The sequence below is a fragment of the Pleurodeles waltl genome, chromosome 4_1 (assembly GCF_031143425.1).
Source record: "Pleurodeles waltl isolate 20211129_DDA chromosome 4_1, aPleWal1.hap1.20221129, whole genome shotgun sequence".
Classification (NCBI taxonomy): Eukaryota; Metazoa; Chordata; class Amphibia; order Caudata; family Salamandridae; genus Pleurodeles; species Pleurodeles waltl.
Window position 1 is genome coordinate 479,503,874 of NC_090442.1, and position 23,259 is coordinate 479,527,132.

Consider the following 23,259-nt stretch of genomic DNA (forward strand, 5'->3'; position numbering starts at 1 on the left):
CCGAACTGCTAGGCCAGGTCTTCCCTGGACTGTAAACAAGCATCCTGGGACCGGTTTCGGGGTTTCACCCCTCATCAGCCAGGCTAGCTTGAATCCAGTGGCATGGGAAGCACGGGATGGATTAAACCCAGATCTATGACTGTGGGTGAGTGTTTGACAATATTCAGCATTCCGTCCATCACTTGTTGTTTTTGCTTTGTCGCCCTAAGTGGGAAGGTTATGCCCAGACGTGGGCCCCGTGCTTCCCATGCCACTGGATTCAAGCTAGCCTGGCTGATGAGGGGTGAAACAGTGTGACACATCCTTGATTTAGCTGTATATCAGTGGTGGCTGCAACCAGGAAGGGCTGGTGGGGCAGTGCGCCAAGCAGGGGGAGAAAGAGGACAATAATAATGGAAACAAATAAGACTTACCTGCTGGCTCATCTCCGCTGCTCTCGCTGCCTCGGTGCTTCTGTGCTTGACTTGCTCCCCTCCCGCCCAGCCAAGACCCTTCCCTCATGCTGTTACACAGCATGAAGGATGCGTCTGAATTGGTCTGAGCACGCTGAAATGCTGCTCAGTGAGGGAGTGGGTCACTGGGCTTGGTCTCCACCCGGCTGAACAACGCAGCCGGTAGGAGAGTTTTTAAGTGCGCATGTCGGGTTGGCTGGCCTCAGACAGCCGGCCAAACTGACACACGCACTTAGAGTGCACCAACCACTCCTCCCCCTGATGACGCAGAGGATGCTGGCCCTCCCTTCCCTACCTAAGAGGAAAAATAAAATGATTGTATTATCATTTTATTTTTCTGCTGCCTTTCAGCAAGAGGGCGACGCTCCTTCGCCATAGAAGAGGGGCCACCCCTACTGTATATCGGGTTCTATTAGAAACTGTCGTCACAGAAAAATACCTTAATTTATCTTGGATTGGGCTCCTCAGACTACACATCCAAATGAACTACAATGGCCATAAATTGTCTTGTGTATGGGTCAAAGTTTTTTACAGACCATTTTTTTTTATTTAATAGGAGTCAAAAGAGGGATTATCAAGACATATGTGATTTCATTACATTATTTCAAACCAAACAAAAGTCTAGCTACATTTCTTTGATCTTTCTGGATTTTATGAGAGGTAAAATGGGGAGATCTGTGTATAGGCCATTGCAATAATCCAAACTTCCCAAAGCCACATTGAAGATTAAAACAATGAGCTCCCTGAAGCAGTGAAGAAGAAGTTGATGAAAGTTGTTTGGAGACCTCAGATACTTGTGTTTTGGATATCGACCTGTTCTCTTTCTTTCTCCTAAAGGTATGCTTCACTAAATATTGTCTCAGCCCTTGCTAACTTATTTATGGCCCCTACTTTGCTTTGACGTATGCAGCACCTTTTCTCCATCATTAAAAATGCCAAAACCCATCTTGCATGTGTTTATTCAAAAGTCAGCACTATGCAGACTCTAGGAGGACCAACATCCAGAACGAGTGGGTAGTTTTTGACTTGAAGACTTTTCCATTCCTTCTCTTATTTTTTCTTAGTAGTCTTTGAGAAGAACATTTACACTGTGAATGTATTTTATCACATTTCAAATAAGAGCATCTCCAGCGTTTAGCATCAGTGTTTAGTCTTGTGTGAGTAATCTGGGGGTGTGCGTTGAGATACGTAGCTGTTGCACAGATTCTGGAGCTTCTAAATCTTAAAGCTGTTATGTCTCACTTCTGCATTGTAGCAGTTCATAACTCTTGCCCATTTGTCTAAAAGAACCAATGTTATAGCTCACCTTCTTTTTGGGTTTTAGTTTTTCGAGAATTTAATTAGCAGTAATAGAATCTGTAGAAGGTGTGTACGGCATGAGAAATAGCCATTCATAATCCCAATCTAGCTAATCACCGAATTATGAATTAGTCTCTTTTTGTTCAGCATTTTCGTCTAATATAATTCGATTTTTAGGTGTGCTCCATAAAGAAAATACCTTTATGGGTGTTAGTAGTGTTAAATAAGTTTGTATTGTATTTTAGTTGCTCTTTGGAGGATAATGGGATAAAGTTATATATTTAGAGAAATACCCAGTATTTGGATTCCTTTGCTTTCCAAAGGTTTCATATAATAAGGTTCCATAATTGCCTATATTCCTCACCATTTTCTGACTGTCTGGATTAATGTTCTTTTTCAATCTGTACCTGTAAGTGCCTATATTCATTTTGAATAAAAAGGTGGGTAAATGAGATAATTATGAAACAAGTATTTTTTCTCAATATCTAGTACTGTAAGAAGATAGGTTCTGCCCATCTAGTCCTCCAAGGTTTTTTACTTTTTAATCACCTGGGGCCAGATGTAGGAAGGCTTTTGCGCCTCGCAAACAGTGAAAAACGCCGGTTGCGAAGCGCAAAAGCCCTTACGCGATGCAGAATCACATTTTGCGAGTCGGTACCGACTCGTAAAATGTGATTCCGACTCGCAAATAGGAAGGGGTGTTCCCTTCCTATTTGCGACTGCATCGCGATGTAGAATTGATTTGTGACCGCGAAAGCGGTCGCAAATCAACTCCCAGTTACCATCCACTTGAAGTGGATGGTAACTCATTCGCATTGTGAATGCAAACAAAAATATTTTTTCATAGCAGGCAGTGGTCCTAGGGACCACTGCCTACTCTGAAAAAACCGAAACAAATGGTTTCGGTATTTTTTCTGTTTGCAGCTCGTTTTCCTTTAAGGAAAACGGGCTGCAAAAAGAAAAAAAAAACTGCTTTATTAAGAAAGCAGTCACGGACATGGTGGTCTGCTGTCCCCAGCAGGCCACCATCCCCGTGAGTGCCTAGACTCGCTATTGGATCGCAAACTGCGACCCACCTCATAAATATTCATGAGGTGGGTCTTTGCGACCCCATAGCGAGTCGCAGAAGGTGTCTGAGACACCTTTCTGCATTTCCTTTTGCGAGTTGCAAATTGCGAGTCGCTGGGACTCGCAATTTGCAACTCGCAAAAGGAAACCTACCTACATCTGGCCCCTGGTTTTAGACCATTTACTGTGGTGCAGCCTCATAACATGTCACTCACCCACAGTAAACTCATGGCAAATGGACTGTGTATCCATCAAGATAAAGCCGCTGCAGCGCAGCAAGGGTAAGAGGCACTTGGCTGGTTACACATGAACACAAGTGCACACTCATGTGCAAGCGTGTGAGGGATGTGCATGGGAAACTTCTGTTGTGCACAGCCCAGGAACTGAGCACAGGTTGCCTGGCATAGAAGGGGCTCTGCAGGATTGGGTGTTGACCTGGAATAGGCCTTAAAATGTTGGTGTACACAAATAGGGAAAGTCGGTGTAGATTACTGTCTTGTCTGCAGTGACACTTCAGTTTACATTTATGGGGAAGGCTGCCTTAGAGTTCAACTTTGCTTCCCCTTGGTTTACAGAAGCCATAGTACTGATTTACATAGCAACCTTTGTAAAAAGATAAATTCTGCAAAGTCCAAAGATATATCTGCACAGCTCATGAGTCATCTAGGAATGTCATATTTCTCTGGCTCAGCTCAGGATCAGAGCCCTCACCTTTTCTCACCCTGCTGGGCTGGATTAATTACTTTTTTCTCCAGTGGCAGGAAGAAAGGCCTTGCACAAGAAAGTGAGGAATTAACAGTGCTCAAGTCAGCTCCTGAGAAGGAAAGGGATGGGGCGGACTGAAGTACATAAATCAACCATCTGGCACCCTGTGCCAGGAAGAGGGCTTGCCCAAGCCCCCTAAGCAAAGGAGAGAGCCCACACCTCTGGTTCCACACCAGGAGAGAATCTCCTTTGAAGTTGTGCTGGGGAAGACCCTATGCAGGAAGGGTGCGACAGGCAGAGAGGCCGCACCTCAGAATAGGCCAAAGATGCATCCCTGCTGGACCCTCCCTTATCCACTTAAAGGATCCTGTTCAGGAGAGAGAGCTCTCTTTTGGGTGTGCTTTTCTGCTGGACTCTGGAACTGGAGGCAGCCACCATGGACAATTAGAAGGAAGAACCTCCTGATGACCATCTGGACTAAGGACCTTGACACCAACTGACACCAGGACCAGTGGGGGCACTCGCCTGGACCAGAGAAGCTAGTCCCTTAAACCCCATGAGGACGAGGTTTTTTTGAAAAACAGAAAATGATAAGCAATGGCAAATTATTGAATCAGTATGTATACAACAAAGTGATAGTGACTTGCAAGCTGTTCTAAACAAAGCTGAATGACACTGGATCCTCAAATGGAATGGCATGGAAAATGGCTTGAATATGATGGAGGAATTAATTTCTGTAATCTATGCATGATTCATTGTTTCCTGTTTCTCTGCAGCATCTTCTTTCTCCTGTAATTGATCTTCGTTGTTTTTGAAAAATCCTTTGTACATTTCATCTTGAATAATTTATTTCTATTGTAATTTATACACACAGAAAAGTGATTCTTTTGCTGTACTGTGTTCTACTTCTTTTCCCTTTATTGTCTTTTGTGATATTCTCCTGTGCAAAATTGTTTTTAAAATTGCTTACTTATTTGTTTTAATCCTTTGGATTCCCTAAGATGTAACCTTATAATTGTATTTCTGCATACACTGTAGTTTGTGCATTGACCTTTTTGTATTTCTTTGTATGTGGGTACTTAGTTTCTGTACTGATGAGGGTCTCACTGTTTGCAGCATATTCCTTGTATTGCTTTTCTTTTTCCTATAAATGTGACTAATTTTTGGTATTCCACCATTTGTTTTTCAATTTTAATTACTGGTGATACTGGTTGGGCCCAGTGTTTCTTCTCCTTCTTGCAGCCCCCATTGGTAGTTTTGTCAGTATTTTTTCAATTTCCTCTCTTACGTGATGCACTTACTGACAGTCAGCAAGCTCCTTGCACATATTCAGATCATCCTTTTTGGATACATGGATGCCTGCAAATTAAGCTATCCTTTTTTTCTTTTCCATTTGCTGACATGCGCAGCCCAGTAAATATTTATTTTATGATCCCAGTAGCTTGTTCTTGTAGCTTTTGCAACTTACACTATTCGGCTCTCACCACTCCCCCTTCTCGTAGGTGTTACTAATTCCCTCAGGGCATTTCTCCTTGACTTTAGAAATTTGTTTTTGAGCTCCAGGAGCCCGCTGGCAATTTACTGAAGTACGTTTTTCCATTCTGGCAGTGGTGTGCCATGGCCTTACTTTCACTTGCACTCGGGCTGCATGTTTCTTATTACCCACAATCACAATTTTTCACTATCATCGATTTGGACTTATCCAGTCTTCCATTTTTTTTTTTTTTTTAAATCCTCTACCAGGACCGTGTTCTGTGAGTAACTGACACAACCAGTTGTGACTGAAAGTCATTCCTTTTCGAATACTATACATTTTAAATCCTGGCTATTCCCTATTTCAAGTTTGCTGCTCTTGCTTTATTCCCTTCCTATCCTGATGATAACCCACCAGTCACACCAGGTTCTAAAATCATCAACACTTCAGGCTTTGAGGGCAATGCGTTAAATTGTATTGGAGTCTGACTGTTGAAGACCCTTTTCTTGTAGAAACGTACTGACTCTGTGATTGGTGTATTGTTCCATTGTGGCCATGTATCATACACACGTAAACATGGGATTAAGGTGTCTCTCAATGTGATCACTTGAGCAAAGAGCGCTTATCTATGGCAACTGTGACACTGTTTGAATTAAAATACAAGTATACTTTGTCTAAACTGACCAGCTTCACCGCAGGTGTTTTCGTCGTGTAATTTGTATTATTTTGATACATTGGAATCCTTAGCTGATTATTTCCTACTCTATGGTCAATCTGGAACCATTGTTTGTGTTTCAGTCCATAAGCCCCTAGACGTGGGTGATTTTTGGCTGGCTGCCTTTTATTTTTGGTAACTACCTTTTGCCATGTGAACCCTTAGGTGGCCCTTCGCTAGGAAGAGAAATGACTGTTAATTCAAACGCATTGCTTCCTCTGTAATTTAATAGGTGCTTGATTATGTGCATGTGGTCCCAGCATTCATCTATTAGGTATTTTTTAATTAGTCTACTTTTCTTTTCCTCATACTATATGGCATGCCTTCTATAGTTCAGTTTGTGAGTGAAGTAGGCACAGGCAGCCTTATTGAAGTATGTATGACTTGAGAATATGACTTGATGATCTTTTTCCCAAAACTTGCTTTTAGTTTTACCTGTCCCACTGAGATTTGTGAGTTCATGTACAATTACTCCATGTAAGTGAGAATGCTTTTATCTTTCAACTGCACGGTGCCTAAGAATAGTGTCAATAGTCTGGTCCTGTATTTTTATAGGACAACTAAGCAAAACCTACAACTTCTTGCTTTCCTTTTGCTGTGGCTAGTCTACTGTACTGGATCCTTACTATTAGCAAATAAAATATACCAGGATAGCTGACGTTATTCCCTCTTTGAATCCTTTCACTAATTGTGTGAATGTGCTCTTACTTAGGAGCTCTTACCACTCCTGACTCCTGCTGCCCCTGCCCCCTGCACTCCCATTGGAGGTTTCCCTCCCTCCTCCAAGCTGCCACTTCCTCCCACCTCCCCTCTTATGCTGGCCGCAGCGTGTACGCGCTGCTGGCACGCCAAAGGCGCGCCAAAGGCAAGCCCATCTGCGCCCGTCTGCGCCAAGACCGCGCCCAGCGCCAGACCCCCTGGCCAACACGCCTCCCGCGCCACCGAACACTTTTACACTGCCAACGAACTCCATGCCCTTAATCCAGGATGCTCCTCCATCTGCTTCCAGTCCACACCGATGTGCACCAAAAGACCCTTCTCCTGCAAAGCCTGCAAATTCACCTGCAACCTAACCTCCAAACTCCAAATCAAAACAGACAACCGCCTAAGATGCATCCTACTTAACACCCGCTCCGTCCACAAACATACAATTGAACTCTGGGACCTCCTGACCACATACTCGCCCGACGTCGCATTCCTCACCGAAACCTGGATAAATTCGGCCTTAGAACCAGATGTAACCATAGCCATACCAGAAAACTACAAGATCACCAGAAGAGACCGAATCAACAGACCAGGAGGAAGAATCGCCATAGTCCACAAACACACCATAAGAGTCTCCACCAACTCCCACGACACCATCCACTCCGCCGAGCACCTCCACTTCAAAATCCACATCAACGCCAACAACACACTCAGAGGAACACTGGTCTACAGACCCCCTGGACCCAGACCGCAGTTCTGTGACGACATCGCTTACGCAATCAACTCCCAAGCCCTCGCCTCAACAGACTACATCCTCCTTGGTGACCCTGGACCCCAACACAGCCACCACCAACCTGTATCGCTGGATAGAAGATTGCACCAACACCCTCGCACCTCTCAAAAAAAAAAAAAAACACCTCCCACAGAATCAAGGCCAGCTGGTTCACCCCAGAACTACAGGAATCCAAACGTCCAGAATGGAAAAAACCTGGCACCTTGACCCTACCAACTCCAACCACATCGCTTTCAAGGATGCCCTACGCAAACATCACCAAATGATCCGCACAACCAAAAGGACCCACTTCAAAAACCCCATTGACGCCAACGCTCACAACAGTAAAGAGCTCTTTGGCATCATCAATGAGCCCTCCACCCCCAGGACCTGCTCCAACGAACCCCCGCCATCACAGGAGTTCTGCAACTCACTGGCAACCCACTTCTGTCGAAAGATAGAGGAAATCCACAATAGCTTCAAACCCCAGTCCTACCAGCTGACTACAAACACCCAAGAACCAAACGCTCCAAGCAACACCAACCTCCTCCACACCTGGACCCCGTCAACATAGAGGACACCGCCACCACCATGGCCTCCATCCTCTCCAGATCACCATCAGACCCCTGCCCACACCATATCTTCATTAAGGCAAACATCATCATCGCCCCCACCTCTGAAAAACAATCAAAGCTCCTTCGAGTCAGCCACCTTCCCAGAAAGATGGAAGCACACAGAAATCAACGCCCTGCAGAAGAAACCAAAGGCAGACCCAGACGACCCCAAGAACTACTGGCCGATCTTCCTCCTCCCCTTCCCAGCCAAGGTCATCGAAAGAATTGTAAACAGCCAACTATCCTGGTCCCTGGAAGACAGCAAGGTACTCAACACCTCCCAATCCGGATTCCGCAGAAACCACAGCACCGAGACTGCACTCATTGCTGCCACAGACGACATTTGGACCATGCTCGACGAAGGAGAAACAACAGCACTCATCCTCCTGGACCTCTCCGCAGCTTTCGACACAGTATGTCCTCACACTCTCCTCACACGCCTCCACAACGCTGGAATCCGCGACAAGGCACTCAACTGGATCTCGTCATTTCTCTCAGGCAGAACCCAGAGAGTCCGCCTCCCACCGTTCCTGTCAGAAGCATCCAGAATCATCTGTGGCTTTCCCCAAGGATCTTCGCTCAGCCCCACGCTCTTCAACGTTGACATGGTCCCCCTCGCCAACATCGCACGAACCCACCACATCAACATAGTTTCCTACGCAGACGACACTCAGCTCATCCTCTCCCTCACGAAAGACTCTACAACCTCAAAGAACAACCTCCACAACGGACTTCACGCCATCGCCAGCAGGATGGAATCAAGCCACCTCAAGTTAAACACAGACAAGACAGAAATCCTCATCTTTGGCACCAACCCCTCAACTGGGAATGACTCCTGGTAGCCCAGCTCACTAGGAACTGAACCCTCACCCACCACCCACGCACGCACGCACGCACGCAACCTACGCTTCATCTTGGACTCCACACTCAGCATGACTCAACATGTCAATGCCATCTCCTCGTCCTGCTACAACACTCTCCGCATGCTCTACAAAATCTTCAAGTGGATTCCCGTCGAAACCAGGAAAACTGTCACCCACGCCCTGGTCAGCAGCTGATTGGACTATGGAAACGCCCTATATGCAGGAATAACAACCAAACTCCTAACAAAGCTACAAAGAATCCAAAATGCATCCGCCCACCTCATTCTGGACATCCCATGCTGCGACCACATTTCCCCCCACCTCAGAGACCTTCACTGGCTACCAGTATCAAAGAGGATCACCTTCAAACTCCTCATCCACGCACACAAGGCCCTCCACGACACAGGCCCAGCCTACCTCAACGACAGACTCACCTTCCACACCCCCACCCGCAATCTTCGCTCCTCCAGCCTTGTCCTCACCTCCATCCCCTGCATCTGCCGCACCACTGCCGGAGGAAGATCCTTCTCTCACCTAGCCGCCAAGACCTGGAACTCCCTACCGCTCCACCTTCGCCAGACCCAAGACCTCTTGACATTCAGGAAACGCCTCAAGACATGGCTCTACGACCAGTAGCTCCCCCCCAGCGCCTTGAGACCCTAACGGGTGATTAGTGTGCTCGATAAATCCTTGATTGATTGATTGAATTGTCAAATAGAAAATCTATGAAGAAGGATTCATCAATAGTTGGCATTTTTGCTTTGATACAGGTTGGAATTGAATGATGTCTGACCAGGGCCTGACTGGCTGTTTATTCCAACGGCCACTTCCCAGAGCCCTTGGGGACCGGTTTGAAAGCCCCAGGCCACTCCTGCTGCCTCTGTCCTTTTCTCAGCTTCCTGAAGTTAATTGCAGTGTGCACGGGGAGGCTTCAAGAGGGAAGGAAATAGAGGGAAGGAGGAGGAAGGTAGGAAGAAAATAATCCAAAAGGGATAGAAGAGAGAGGAGTGAAGGAGATGTATGGAAAATGAAAAGGGAGTGATTGTGCAAGGAAGCAAAGGGAGAGGGCCTTGTTTGAGCATTTTTCAGCAGGGCTACTTTTGGTTCCCCATTCCAAACATGGTTCTGACACCAGATACTTTCTTTTTGTCCTCATTCCAGCATCAGTTTCTCGTTGCATGGTTTCTTCCATAAGAGAAACTAGCTTGCTAGCTTTTCCGCTCCAGTTTTCTAATGCAGCAAATGAGGTGTAATCATTGGGATCCACAGATGTTCTTGCCAACTCACATAATCCGTTTAGACTTTATCTAAACTTTGTGGATCACATTCAGTATCTAGTTGGCAAACATTGTTGGGCTACTGAGCACTAACTACACCAGATTGGGGTTTTGTACTGCCTATTTACGGCATATTTGTCTACAAGCTAATAGGGGCAAATAAAAAATCAATGTTATCTTGGCTTTACTATACAATATTTCCCTGAGCTCCCTTCTAAATAGGACAAGTGGTCAGCTTACCTGTACTTGGTGCCCAACCACTTTAGTTATTATATTACTTACTTCCTACCAGAATGGAGCCAACACCCGGCAATCTACAAACATATGAATGTCATCTGCAAGTGGGAACTTACACTTCGGGCACCTTGATTCATAGAATGCAAACTTACAAGGACACCAATAAGCCCTGTGGAGGGCAAAAAAATTATTCTTATTTGGTGCAGCAGATTTAACAGTTGCATAAATTATTCAAAGATGCTTGCCATAAGTCTTTGAACTCTGTTCTTTGTTGACTTCTAACTCTGATCAAGTCCTCGTACCCTTCATCACCCTCCTTGGTCCATACCTGCGATGCCCAACAGGACCCGATTTGTAGATATTTTAACCTTAACAGTTCTTCATTTGTCCTTGATGACGTTGTTGACCAAGCCATTATATCTGACCTGTCTTTGAAGTCACCCCCAGTGATTAAATCCTGCTTGTCTCAAGTACTGACTAAATAGGTCTAACAAACAGTCCTTCATTCCAGGGGAGTCCCAGACTGGCCCCAGTTGTGAATAGTGAGGGATGTTAAAAACCTTTCTTAGGTGGACCCACACTTTTAAAGTTGCTACTAAAGTCTCCAGTTTTACTTTCTTAAAGTATTACAAGTTCTCAAACTTATACAAAAAATGCTTTGAACATAAATTGCTCAGCATTTCCGCATATGATCTCCCTACCAGTGAGTTATCTGGTTCCATTGCTATCATTCAACAGTTTTTTAATAGAATGCCTAAGAATCAGACAAGGCCAGCCCTCCTCCATTATCTTCCTCCTCAATTTTTTCCAAGCCAGGCTGACACCCTTATATGCCCAGATGAAACTATTCACTTTGCCCTGTATCTTACCCATATGGGCCTTGGGAAACGGAGCAGTGTTAAACCAAAAAGTCAATTTCAGGAGGAGCAGCATTTTGATTAAATTGACCTCATCATATAATGTCAGCTGTTCAATTTATCACATTTCTTTAGTGATCTTTCTACCTCAGCACTAGCTTTAAGAGATTTGTCCAATGGAGATCTCTTAAGTCACATGTTAGATAGATACCTAGAAATCTCATCTTCTCCTTCGGGTTCCGAATTATCTCCTCGGGCCTCAAGGTCATTACCTCTGTCTTATCTTGATTGATCAGGTAATTTTTTGCTGTGTTCTTCCAATTTAGAGATTTAATGATTCTGATTACTGCTTTATTACGAAAGGTCGTCAGTATATAATATAACTTTACCATCAGCCCAAAAGCCTCAAATGAAGCAATGGTGTCATCTGCTCTGATCTGCTGAGTAAAAGGCTCTATATAAAGATTAAATAATAATATGGAAAGGTGACAGCCTTGTCTTGTCCCTCTAGTAATAAAAAATGCCTCTGATAATGTCCTATTGATGAATGTCCTCGTATATGGTACCTTGTATATAGATTTAAGGGCTGTGATAATGTTTTCATTAAATCTGAGCTTCCCAGGGACTTCCCACAGATGGACCAGTTGACCCTATTGAGCACCTTAGCAGATCCAGTCAGGGGAATATCGAATGTCTCAGCTATGTCAATTACCCCAATAAGCAGGAACGTTAGCTCTTTCAGTTGTCTCCCAAGGATGAAGCCTCTCTAGTTGTGATGAATAATGGAGGATTCTTCTTGCTAAAATGCCAATGTCACAATTTAGGAAAGAAATTGGCCTGTAGGACTCTGGCCTTTTTGGGTCTTTCTTTGGCTTCAGAATTGTCAGAATGGTCGCTTTGTTCATCTTGGGAGGGATCACCATACCGTTGATATATATTGAATTAAAACAGGGCTTTTAGTTCAGAAATTAGAGATCCTGATAGCTTTTTGTAGAGTTCTGCTGTGAGACCATTAGGCCCTGCCACTTTGGCATTTTTTAAGATTGCTATCTAGCTATTCATTTTTTCTTCTGAGATTTCAGAGTCTAGAGCCTCAATCTGCTCCATGCTTAGCTTTGGAAGCTGCCTCTCTTGCAACCAGTTTCCAATCACTAATTTGTCTTCATTGATGCCCTCCACATAGAGTACTCCCAGATACTTCACCATTTTATTTTCTATTGCTCGAGTAGATGATAAAACTTGCCCAGTCTCAGCTTCAATTAAAGGTCGATGAGGTGCCTAGATCTGTCTGCCTTTGTCTTCCAGGCTTACAAGCATCAACTTTTTCCCCATGATCAAAAAGTTGCATATTACTCTCCTTCCATCTGTGTCGCACAATCTTCGCCAGCCTTTTCTGGTACTCCGCTTGCATACTCTTGTACTCTCCTTGTAAAGTTACCAAATTATTGGGGTCTGTTATTGAGGAGGCCTGGATTTCCCTCTCTGTCTTTTGAATACTTTCTACTAGTATCTCATCTAGCCTGTGGGACTCTACCCTCTGTTTATGCGATCGTTTACTTATTATGCCACTAATGTAGGACGTATGTGCATCCCAAACAATTGAGTATCTGGCAGACCCACTGTTTTGCTTGAAGAACTCTGTGTTTTTTTTTGGTCAGTTCCCTATAGATTTCATCTTCTGACAACAAAGTCCTATTCAGAGTTCACATTTTCCTACCAACCTGTGCAGGAAGATCCAGACACAGAGCCACTGCTGAATGATCTGACGTTAGTGCTGGAAGATCGGTAGCAACTCAACCATATCTTTAACAAGTCCATCTATAAGGAAATAATCTATTAGTGTGTGTTGCCCACATTTTTTACTGTAAAAGGTGTACCCTTCCCGTGCTCCGGTTCTTTTCTTTCATTGCATCCTTCAACTTTTGACTCATTTTTGGAGAATTCATGTATTTGGATTTTTTTTATCAGATCTTTTTCTTTATCTAAAACAACATTACAATTCTCTCCATTTAATATAGGGGCTTCTAACTCCAATAGGCTATATTCCAGCAGGTTTAAATACATTGGATCATTGCAGATAGGGCTGTAATAAATTGCACAAGATCATTTACACTCAGCAATCCCAAGGGAAACCATCAACTACCTCCCTGCGTCATCTGTGTTATAGCTCATTGATCTAATACCTGAATGCTTCCTTGTTAATATGGCTATCCCCTCTGTGCTACCCTGTTACCCTGAACAGACAACATCTTGTACCCAAACACATTTGCAGAGAAGAGCCTTAAAGTATGGCCTCTTGAAATGGATTTTCTCTAACATGATGATCTGGGCCTCATTAGATTTTAGGTATTCCAACACTATGATCTGCTTTTATCTAGATCTTAGGCCATCCACATTCCATTTGACCATTGTTATCCTAAGTCCCTCATTCCCTATTCCATTACTGTCACCACCTTCTCTGCTTTCAGCTTAGTAAGACATGCAAGCTAGACTTTACTTGTGTCCTGAGGATTATTTTTGCATTTTCTCCCCATATGCTTCCCACCAATTGTGTCCCTGTGAAGAATCCGTTCTTCTTTACCTGGTGTCATCCTCACCTTCTGGGAACCTCAAGTGGGGGATGAAAAAAAAAGAAACGAAAGAGGAAATGAAGAAAAGAAGCAATTAAACCCCACCACATTTCCTTCACACCTGTTTCAGATGTGAGCAGTTCTGCACTTTAAGAACTCCCTTTCATTTTTCTGATGAAGTACCTCTAATATCTCTCTCCAGTTTGTTCTTCCACAATATTCTTAAGGTGGCATGGAATCTCATTTGAACTCTTGATCTCAACTTTTGCAGCTCCTCCTCTTACTGCCTAGTTCCCATTGTCTCGGCGCAGTGATCTTTCCTATATCAGACCTAATCTGGTACAAGCAGCTCTCATATGTCAGGGACTTGTTCCTCAGTGCATGGGCTAAAATCTGCTCTTTTCCCTATGTAGGTCCAATTTGAAAAGGGTGATGGAGATGTTTTATCTCAGAGTCTGATGATGCTCTTACCTGGCTTACATGTGTCCTTTTTGTGGTGGAGCAAGTCAATCACAGGAAATGTAAATCATGAATTAGAATGTTTATTGAGATCCTATGTTCTGTCTGGTAACATTTTATTTCTATCTAAGTGGGGAGGCACCCTGTTCAGTCTATGGCATCTTTTACTATCTAGTGAACTTGTATCTGCTTCATGTTGTTGTATATGTATGGGAATGTTTCAGATTACCTTCACAGACTGGGTGTTAGTAACTTATCTTCTTCTGAAAATCCCACTGTTGGAGCATGTTCATAGATGTATATGACTTCTATTTTTCAGACAATGTCCTAAATTAAAGCATTTAGTGGTGTGTATGAGGGACAGGAGAGGAATTTAGAAAATGTCTGAGTGTTCAGCGTTTGAAAGGGTAGACTCTCAACATAAATTAATAAAAGAGCATACATCAAATGCTAGTCTGTCCTCAAATGCCATCAGCCCCATTCCTTTTTTAAATGTGACTATCTTTACTGCAGATGGACAGGGCAGGAGACGATACAAAATAGACAAAAGTCCCATCAACTTCTCCTTCATCAGTCACTTTCCTCTTCACGCTCTTTTTTGAGAGCTCCACTGTTCATACAAGCAAACAGTGATGTTATTTTCAAAGTTTCAAGAGGGATTTCCAACAGTATTCTGACATTTCATTTTTCTTTCGGCTCTTATTTTTTGACATCAAACAGGATTTAAAGGATGCTTTTCATGCAGAAAATATATTTAAAGTATTTCAATTTGAAAGTGTGTAGTATTAAATAACAATATAGAGCTACTATCCTCTTATTTTATTTTGATTATGTGACCACACTAACTGTTCTCCATCGCATAGGTCCATGTTAACATTTCCTCCTGAGAAAAAAAATCCTTACTCGCTCTTAACGCTGCCCATCCCTTAACCCTAAAAACCCTTTACTCTCCCTTACCACTTCCCTTCCCTAAACCCTAAATACTTCCCATTAATGCTACCCTTCTGTGAGCCCTAAACACTCTTACTACTGCTTAGCCCCACCCCTCCCTGAACCCTAAAAAGTCCTTACTATCCTGTGACTATCCTTGAATGCTACCCTTTCCTGAAATCTAAAGCCTTCATACTACCCCTTAAGGCTACCAATCCATGAATCCCAAAAACCCTTACTACTACCTTTGCTTGGATACTCTCCTAGGTTGCTCCATGCAACAGCTTAACGCTACCCTTCCCTGAGCAGGAAAACCTTACCACCCCTTAATGCTACCCATCCCTGAACCATGACAAGCTCTTATTGTCCTTTAACTCTATCCTTCCTTAAACTGTACAAAACCCCTTAACACCCCTTTATGGTACCCTTCCCTTGAGTCTAACTCTTACCACCCTTTGAAGCTACCCCTCTCTGAACCTTACAAACCCCTTAATGCTATTCTTCCCTGAACCATACAAACACCTTATTATATTTAATGCTACCCTGAAAACTCTATCTACCTCTTAATGATACTGTCCCTGAACCCTAAATACCCCCTGTTGGCACTTAATGCTACACTTCACTCTACCCTACAAACCTTACTACTACTTCATGCTACCATTCCTGAGCCAGAAAACCCAAAATATCCCTTAATGCTACTCTTCCGTAAACCCTAAAAACCCTTACCTCTTCATGTTGCCCACCCTCAACCATAAAAAACATCACCATCCTTTAGAGGTACATTTGCATGAACATAAAACTGAATACCATTAGCTGCTGTTCGCCCACACGCAGTGTAAATTCTTGTGGACTACAAAAAAGGGAGGGTTGTGGCTTCTGAATCTCATTGTCAGAATATTGTCTCACATAAAGATAATGGGGGTCATTCTGACTTTGGCGGGCGGCCTCCGCCGCCCGCCAAAGTACCGCCGTCAGAATATCGCTACGCGGTCAAAAGACCGCCGCGGTAATTCTGAGTTTCCCGCTGGGCTGGTGGGCGACCGCCAGAAGGCCGCCCGCCAGCCCAGCGGGAAACCCCCTTCCATGAGGATGCCGGCTCCGAATGGAGCTGGCGGAGTGGAAGGGGTGCGACGGGTGCAGTTGCACCCGTCGCGATTTTCAGTGTCTGCTTGGCAGACACTGAAAATCTTGGTGGGGCCCTGTTAGGGGGCCCCTGCAGTGCCCATGCCAGTGGCATGGGCACTGCAGGGGCCCCCAGGGGCCCCAAGACACCCGTTACCGCCAGCCTGACCGCCAGAGCCAGGCTGGCGGTAAGGGGGTCGGAATCCCCATGGCGGCGCTGCCTGCAGCGCTGCCATGGAGGATTCCCCAGGGCAGCGGGAAACCGGCGGGACATCGCCGGTTTTCCGCTTCTGACCGCGGCGGTCAGAATGCCCATGGATGCACCGCCAGCCTGTTGGCGGTGCATCCGCGGTCGTTGGCCTGGCGGTAGTCTACCGCCAGGGTCAGAATGACCCCCAATGTCTGAAATATCAACTAAAATATATTGTCTTTGAAATTAGTCATAGAAAATACATACCCAATGGAATGGAGTTTTGGTAGACAATATTTGAGGCAAAGGGTTTATGACAGGCAATGTTTCTGTATACAATATTCTGACATACAACGGATTAAAAATATGTTTCTCCAAAACAATGTTAATGAGCATAAAGAAACTGTATGCATCACCTCAGGTCTTTCCCAAATAAATAATTTTCAAGCCTCTAGGTTGCGAATAGAAAGCACCACTAGACTAGGATTTTTGCTGAGCCCTAGTCTCAACAGGCCCTGAATTTGTATATCTGCACATCAAATATGTCAAGATGCATGTTTTCCACTGACTAGTGTATTTGATACAACCTCTACTCTGTAAACTTTCATATACATTTTTGCAATAGGTTTTGAACAATATTCAGACGTTTTAATGAAATTATTCGAATTCCAGACCCTCCTCTAAATTCGGGAATTTTAAAAGCGGAGGAATTTAAAAAAGGCTGTGACTTTCCACTTAATTGATCTATGCGATGTAGGCATAAGTGTGCCAAATTTAAATACCCTTCATTCCTGAAATTATTTGTAAGACAGTTGTAGCAGTTAATTAAAGGGCGAGGCACAATGGAATTCATTTACAAGATAACAAACTGACAGTTCTGTAAGGAACATGAGACTTTGCATTTATTTACAAGCAGGGCGGTGGGAAATCATGAACACTAATACAAGAACTTTAAAATATAAGTATATGCCTAACCATAATTTGCAGAAATGTTTATAAACTAGACATATTAGAATACACATATAAAGAGTAGGCTCACCCTCAATGGTCAGTCAAAAATGATGAACATTTTCTTCAGCTGTAATAGCTTTCAAGTATGATAAAAATCCATGCCTTCAACTACATTTGAATCTTGCCTACAGCAGGGGCGGCTCCTCCATTAGGGCGGAGGAGCATTGCCCCCGCCAGCAGCAGCAGCTGCAAAAACTTTAAAAGAAAACGATAATAAAGTTTGTTTATTATCATTTTCTTTTAAATGGATGGGGTGACGAGCAATGAGGGGGAGTGCTCAGCACTCCGCCTCGGAGCGCATGTGTGTTTGGCCGGTCGTCTCGGGCCGGCCAAACACACATGTGCAGTAGGCTCTCTCCAGTCCAGCAACACAGTTGATCAAATTATGCAAATTTTATTTTCGACCAACATGGTACTAAATTAAGCTTGCACTAAAAGAATAATCTATGAATTAAAATTAGATAACAGATTATTAAACTAAATATTTAAGTATATTTCCATAATATAGTATTAAATACAATTATATAACCCCTTGACAAGCCGGGATAATAGGGGAAATGGAGAAAAAAAAACATGAGGCATCGCAAGGAAAAGTTAGAAAGGTGGCTCCCTGGGTGCAGCCCTTACACATTCTGCTCTCATTTATGTAAGAGGCAGCAAGCCATTTTCCAAATTTCTACCAAGGTTTTCTGCCCAAAAATAAACATGCATGCTACATTTTCAACATTCTACTGCCCTAAGTGAACCTGATACACTGACGGATGTGGATTTTTCCCCGAGTAATGTTGAAAAATAGATTACTGTGAAATGTGCTCTTAACTATGTATTTCTGTTTGTTTTCCCACATTAACTTAAGAAATATTGTGATTTTTCACAACCTGGTACTCCTACCATGGCATTATTGAAGGGGACATTTGCAGGATCAATGTAATAAAATATATGGCCGAGCTAGGTTTTCCAGAGCTGGGAATTTCTGGCAAATAGCTAATAAAATTTATAATTTCCTGTAGCAACGGAACATTCAAGCAAATGAAGGTAGGTTCTTCATTTGAGAAGGAAGAACCCTTACCAACTTAAAATGTACAACTTAGATTGGCAAAGATTTTGAGAACCGAGTCAAAAACATATAACTCATGGCTATTATTCTTCTTGGCAAGAATACAAATAATGAATGTAATTACACCTGGGCCTGTTCACAGAGAAGCTAGATGAGCCTACACAGCTAAAGAAGCATCTGGACATTCAGCATTATGAAGGTACTCTATTCATAAATGTAACATCCTAGTTATTTATATATTAATCACCTGGCTGTGTGGCCTTGCAGAGTGCACTTTATGTATGGCTTAATAATATACAAAAATAGGTTTTCCTACTTAGCAAGGTTTTTGCTTTTCATGTGTCCCTGCAGTACTGTTAAACTGCCACTCATTCAGAGCACAATGGTGCTCCATACAGCATTTATTTTAGACATATATGAAAGGGGTGTAAAAACACACCAGCTAACATGATGACAATTTCATTTTATGCCATTAGTACATTTTCTGCACCACCTACTATAGCCTTACAAGAAAGTTGAATATAGCAAATAGTAAAAGCACATTTGACAGTACGATTCTGAGGCCATAGCTTACACACTGTAGCGGTGAACAGCAAAGTGACACTGCAGACAGTCCTAAAACCTGCAAATAAAGGGGCCAATAAATTGTGAAACATCTGGATCCAGAAAAGCTAGATTTCCTACAGTCAGGAATTCCCAAAAGTATTTCTGAAAAGCATTAATGGCTGTACTTATGTGCATTTCTCTTCCACAAGTGCATATAAATCTGCAGTAGTTAATCCGATGCAAGGGGTAGGAAGTTGGCATAACAAGGCGTGGGTTGCTTTGTTCGTTGGTGAACACCTACTAACACAGATGTTTGTGGCCATTCTCAAAACTGAAATCGTCCCTCCCTGGAAATGGTCAGAAAGTTTATCGAGCCAACAGGTAGAGTAACTCAGGTTCCGATATAGAAGTGGGAACAGATCACAGCCACATTTGGTTGGGACTAGAGGAAGGGCTTTCTCCAAACTCAAAAATATGTTACCTGCAGAGTAAAAAAGACAGACAGTGGGCTTCATTCTTCCATGCTCTAATTTATGCTACGGACATTACTGCACTCAGGGAAGAGACCATGGGATATGTTGCATGACATTCCCAGTAGTACTCCTGGAAATCTGCACCTGCCACAAATTTCCAGAAACAGATATTGAAATGTTTGTGAACTGAACAATTATGACAAGCTACGTTCTTTAGAGCAGCATTTTAACCCCCTGCGCTACTTTGAGATGAGTTGAGATTGCCACTAGCCAAAAGACTGACATTAATCATTAGAATTATCTTGACATTTGATTGTTGCCTGGAAAACTGCTAGAAATACAAAGAACTCTGCAGCAGTGCTTAAAAACCCATACCTTATTTCGAAATACAGCGCCACCTTGCCCCCAAAGTCAGCGCCTGTCTGCACTACCATAAAGCGGGTCCTGCATCACAACCATGAAGCCGTATAAATTGCAGGCACTGTGCTGAATACACTGTGTATGTAACATAATGTGCTGTTAGCTGCAAAAACAAAAAGGTCAATTTGCTATTTATATGTCGTTTAACAATTAATTACCTGTACTGTGAACGCTGTGCCTTGCTTGTGCTCTCAGATTTGTTTTTTCGTTTTTATTGCAGGTTCTTCCTGAAGAAGAAACACAAGAATAATAATTGCAACAATCAGTCGAACACAGCGGTGCTCGAGTACTCCAGTGTGCAATAAACCACATGGTACTCCAGAAACTGTGAATGAGAGGTCCAGAAACCCTTAAGAACTACCCTTCGTTCCACAGAGTGTTAGTCCCCTGTTTAGCAGGGCACTTTGAACTCTCCTGTGTTGAAATGCCTTGTCAGGACAGTTTTTGTCAGCCCAATAAAGCTTGAATCAGGACTGTGCAGCTTGCTCTCTGCAGTTCTATCCTGAGAAGAACAAAACCCACATAACATGTAGATAATGCAGAATCTTTTTCTGATGCTACATCTTGCAAGTTCACTGGTCCTCCCCTCTGCTTCAAAGCTGTTGCAATACACAACAGAGTTGACTTCCAGTTTTACAACACTTGTCGAACTTTACATTTAAAGTTTGTTTCTTGTTACAGGACCAACTGTCTTTTAACTCATCTAGTTTTCATATATTGGTTTTTGTATTAATATATTGGAATCGTGTTTAGATTGTCATTGTTAAATGTGTAAAAAATAATTATACTGTTTATAAAAGTATTCAGGGTTTTTTATTACCAGCTCTAAAACATTAGCACTTAGGCATTATCATTGCAGATCATTTTTGCCCAATTGATGTGTTCAGTAGTTGAAATACACCTGGGGTGGCAAAACTGGAAATTCTGAGCAGTACTGATAAATAATTTGGTGGGCTTCTCTTAAATTTGCATGCACTAACTAATTTTCCTTGTCACCCTCCTCCAACTCTGTTATCAGTGAGATGAAATCCATGTCAAATGTCATAAGGACTAAGGTTAATGGGTATATTTATTTTAAATGTAGTGATTTCTCCTAGCCCTTACAACAGTGTTGTGCATGTTTAAAAGTAACACTTTTCTATCCTGGGATAAAGCATAGTTGAACACTTTAAGGTTTATCTATGTACACACCATCTTTCACTAGAGGTAGGTACTTCTTCCAATCTATAAGTTTCTTTACTTCACATATTTGTAAATCAGTACTTTTCATCAAAACAATGCTTCTTCAGAGGTGTGTGAGATCCAATTCTCTGAATTACCCAAAAATGGAGGATTTATGTGTTTATTGAGGTTTGAAGTCGAATTTTACAGATTGTCTCCCAACAATTAGAGGCATTGTAAAATAACATTCCCGCTGGCGGGAACAGACCAGCACCTTCGGAATGCACATTGTCTGCAAAGCAGACAGTGTGCATTCTGACGGTGCTGGACGGGGGGCCCCTGGCATTGGCTTTCCGACAGCTTTTTCACTGTTGTGGTAGTTTGACTGCCACAGCAAGGCTGGTAGTCCTAGTCTAGCATGTTGTACATTATTTTGTCTTTATTTTTTTGCATCCATATACTTTTCCACTGCAGTCCATGTTTCTCATTGTCATTCACTTGTTTTCTTAATGTTTACTAAGTCAAGAATGTATTTATTTGCCGGGGTGTCATTCCCCAAACATCCCCCTGAAGCTATGCTTCTGTGGGCAGCCTCTATCCCTTTCCAAATTTGTATGGTAATTATGGCAGCTTGTAAAGATCAATAATATGTGTTGCCAGAATGCTGCGAGTCCTTAAGAAAACATCAGTGTGAGTTATCTCTGCAACTGGTGTCATCCTTTGAAATGGGTAAGTAATTAAACAATGGTCCTACAGGGGGAAGTAAAACCCTTGTCTTCCTGGTAAACAATTTTTAAACACTCTTCAAACATGTGAAAACTTTGTCAACAATTCATATTTTATTATATGTTTACTTCAAAACACAGTCATTCTTGATTTTGAATTCAATCCTTACAGTGCTCCTATAGTGATGGCGCAGTGAAAGTGAATGTAGTAAAAAAAGTTTGTGCAAACGTGCTCTGTATAATATATACAAGATGTGGTTAAAACATAAACTCTCTGCGATCTTCTATATGTACCTCCATATGGTTTGCTTCCAAGCAGTCGTACTCCATATGAAAAACAAACCATATGGAGGTACAGTCAGTGGAAAGACTACTAGGATCTAAAGTCAATGGAGGATGAGATGATTACACAATCACCCTAAGACAGAATATGAAAACTGACTAGTGCTACCTATAGCAAACTAACAGTCCTGATGATGACCCCGGATAGATTGATCTACATAAATGGAGTTGAAACGGCGACATTTTGATAGTGTGGATTTTTCCTGAGAGACTAAAAAGTGACTTCTGGACCTCTGGAGTAATATGAATCCGCTTATAGAATGTTTTAACCGCATCTTGCATATATTGCACAGAGCACATTTGCACAAACGTTTTTCACTACATTCACTTTCACTGCGCCGTCACTATAGGAGCACCGTAAGGATTAAATTCAAAATCAAAAATGACTGTGTTTTTTTAGTAAAGATATAATAAAAGATGAATTGTTGACAAAATGTGTGCGTTTGAAGAGTGTTAAAAAATTGTTTACCAGGAAGACAAAGGTTTTACTTCCCCCTGTAGGACCATTGTTTAATTATTATTTAACTACCCAGGTTCTTGGGTTACGGGGTATGCCTCATTTTACCTAAATAGTCTTTTGAAATGGAGCTGCAAATTGGTAAGTACGTTCTCTGAAGGCCAAGCATATACATTTTTGCTGTCCTAAAAAACATGGCCTAATACAACCGCAAATGTATACAGCAATATTGGAACACTTTAATCACAAGTAAGACTATATTGCAGTACAAAGTGGTTATTTCATAGAAATTAAACATTTTCAAAGTGATGATGCAACAAAATACGTTAAGGGCATGTTCATTTGAAACATTAATCTCCAAATGCTAAAGTCTCAGGTTATATTTGATTCATTACTTCTAATCTATCAGCAATTTAGCTTGTTTTTTTCTCTAAAGGTTGCTTTCTGTTATTTTTGCACAGAAGCCGCTATATATTAAGGGGGTCAAAACGCCTTTGTAGTCTTTGTCACCTGACTTCCCTTCACATTCGAAATGTGAAAAAATATGTCCAAACTTTTCATGTAAGAACATTCTCAAATGTTCTGCCTTTTGTTATGCTTGTCCAGCTGCACATCAGTAGAATGCCTTACATTTATTCCCATTGTGTTGGACAGGCGTACTTATGTGCTAATACCTAACCCAGAAATGTTCTTATGAGTGTGGGAATGACCATGTAGAAATAGCAGACACTCTCACGGCAATGCAGTTATGGTGAATT

General features: G+C 42.5%; 1 protein-coding gene across 1 annotated transcript in view; it reads left to right on the plus strand.

The window, feature by feature from the left end:
• LIN7A (lin-7 homolog A, crumbs cell polarity complex component) overlaps positions 1–22,397 on the plus strand; it is a 375,532-nt gene extending 353,135 nt beyond the window's left edge. Inside the window, exon 6 of the mRNA XM_069228768.1 lies at positions 20,037–22,397. The gene's annotated coding sequence lies outside the window, so the exon portion shown is untranslated. The remainder of the gene's footprint in view (positions 1–20,036) is intronic.
• Positions 22,398–23,259: the final 862 nt, after the last annotated feature.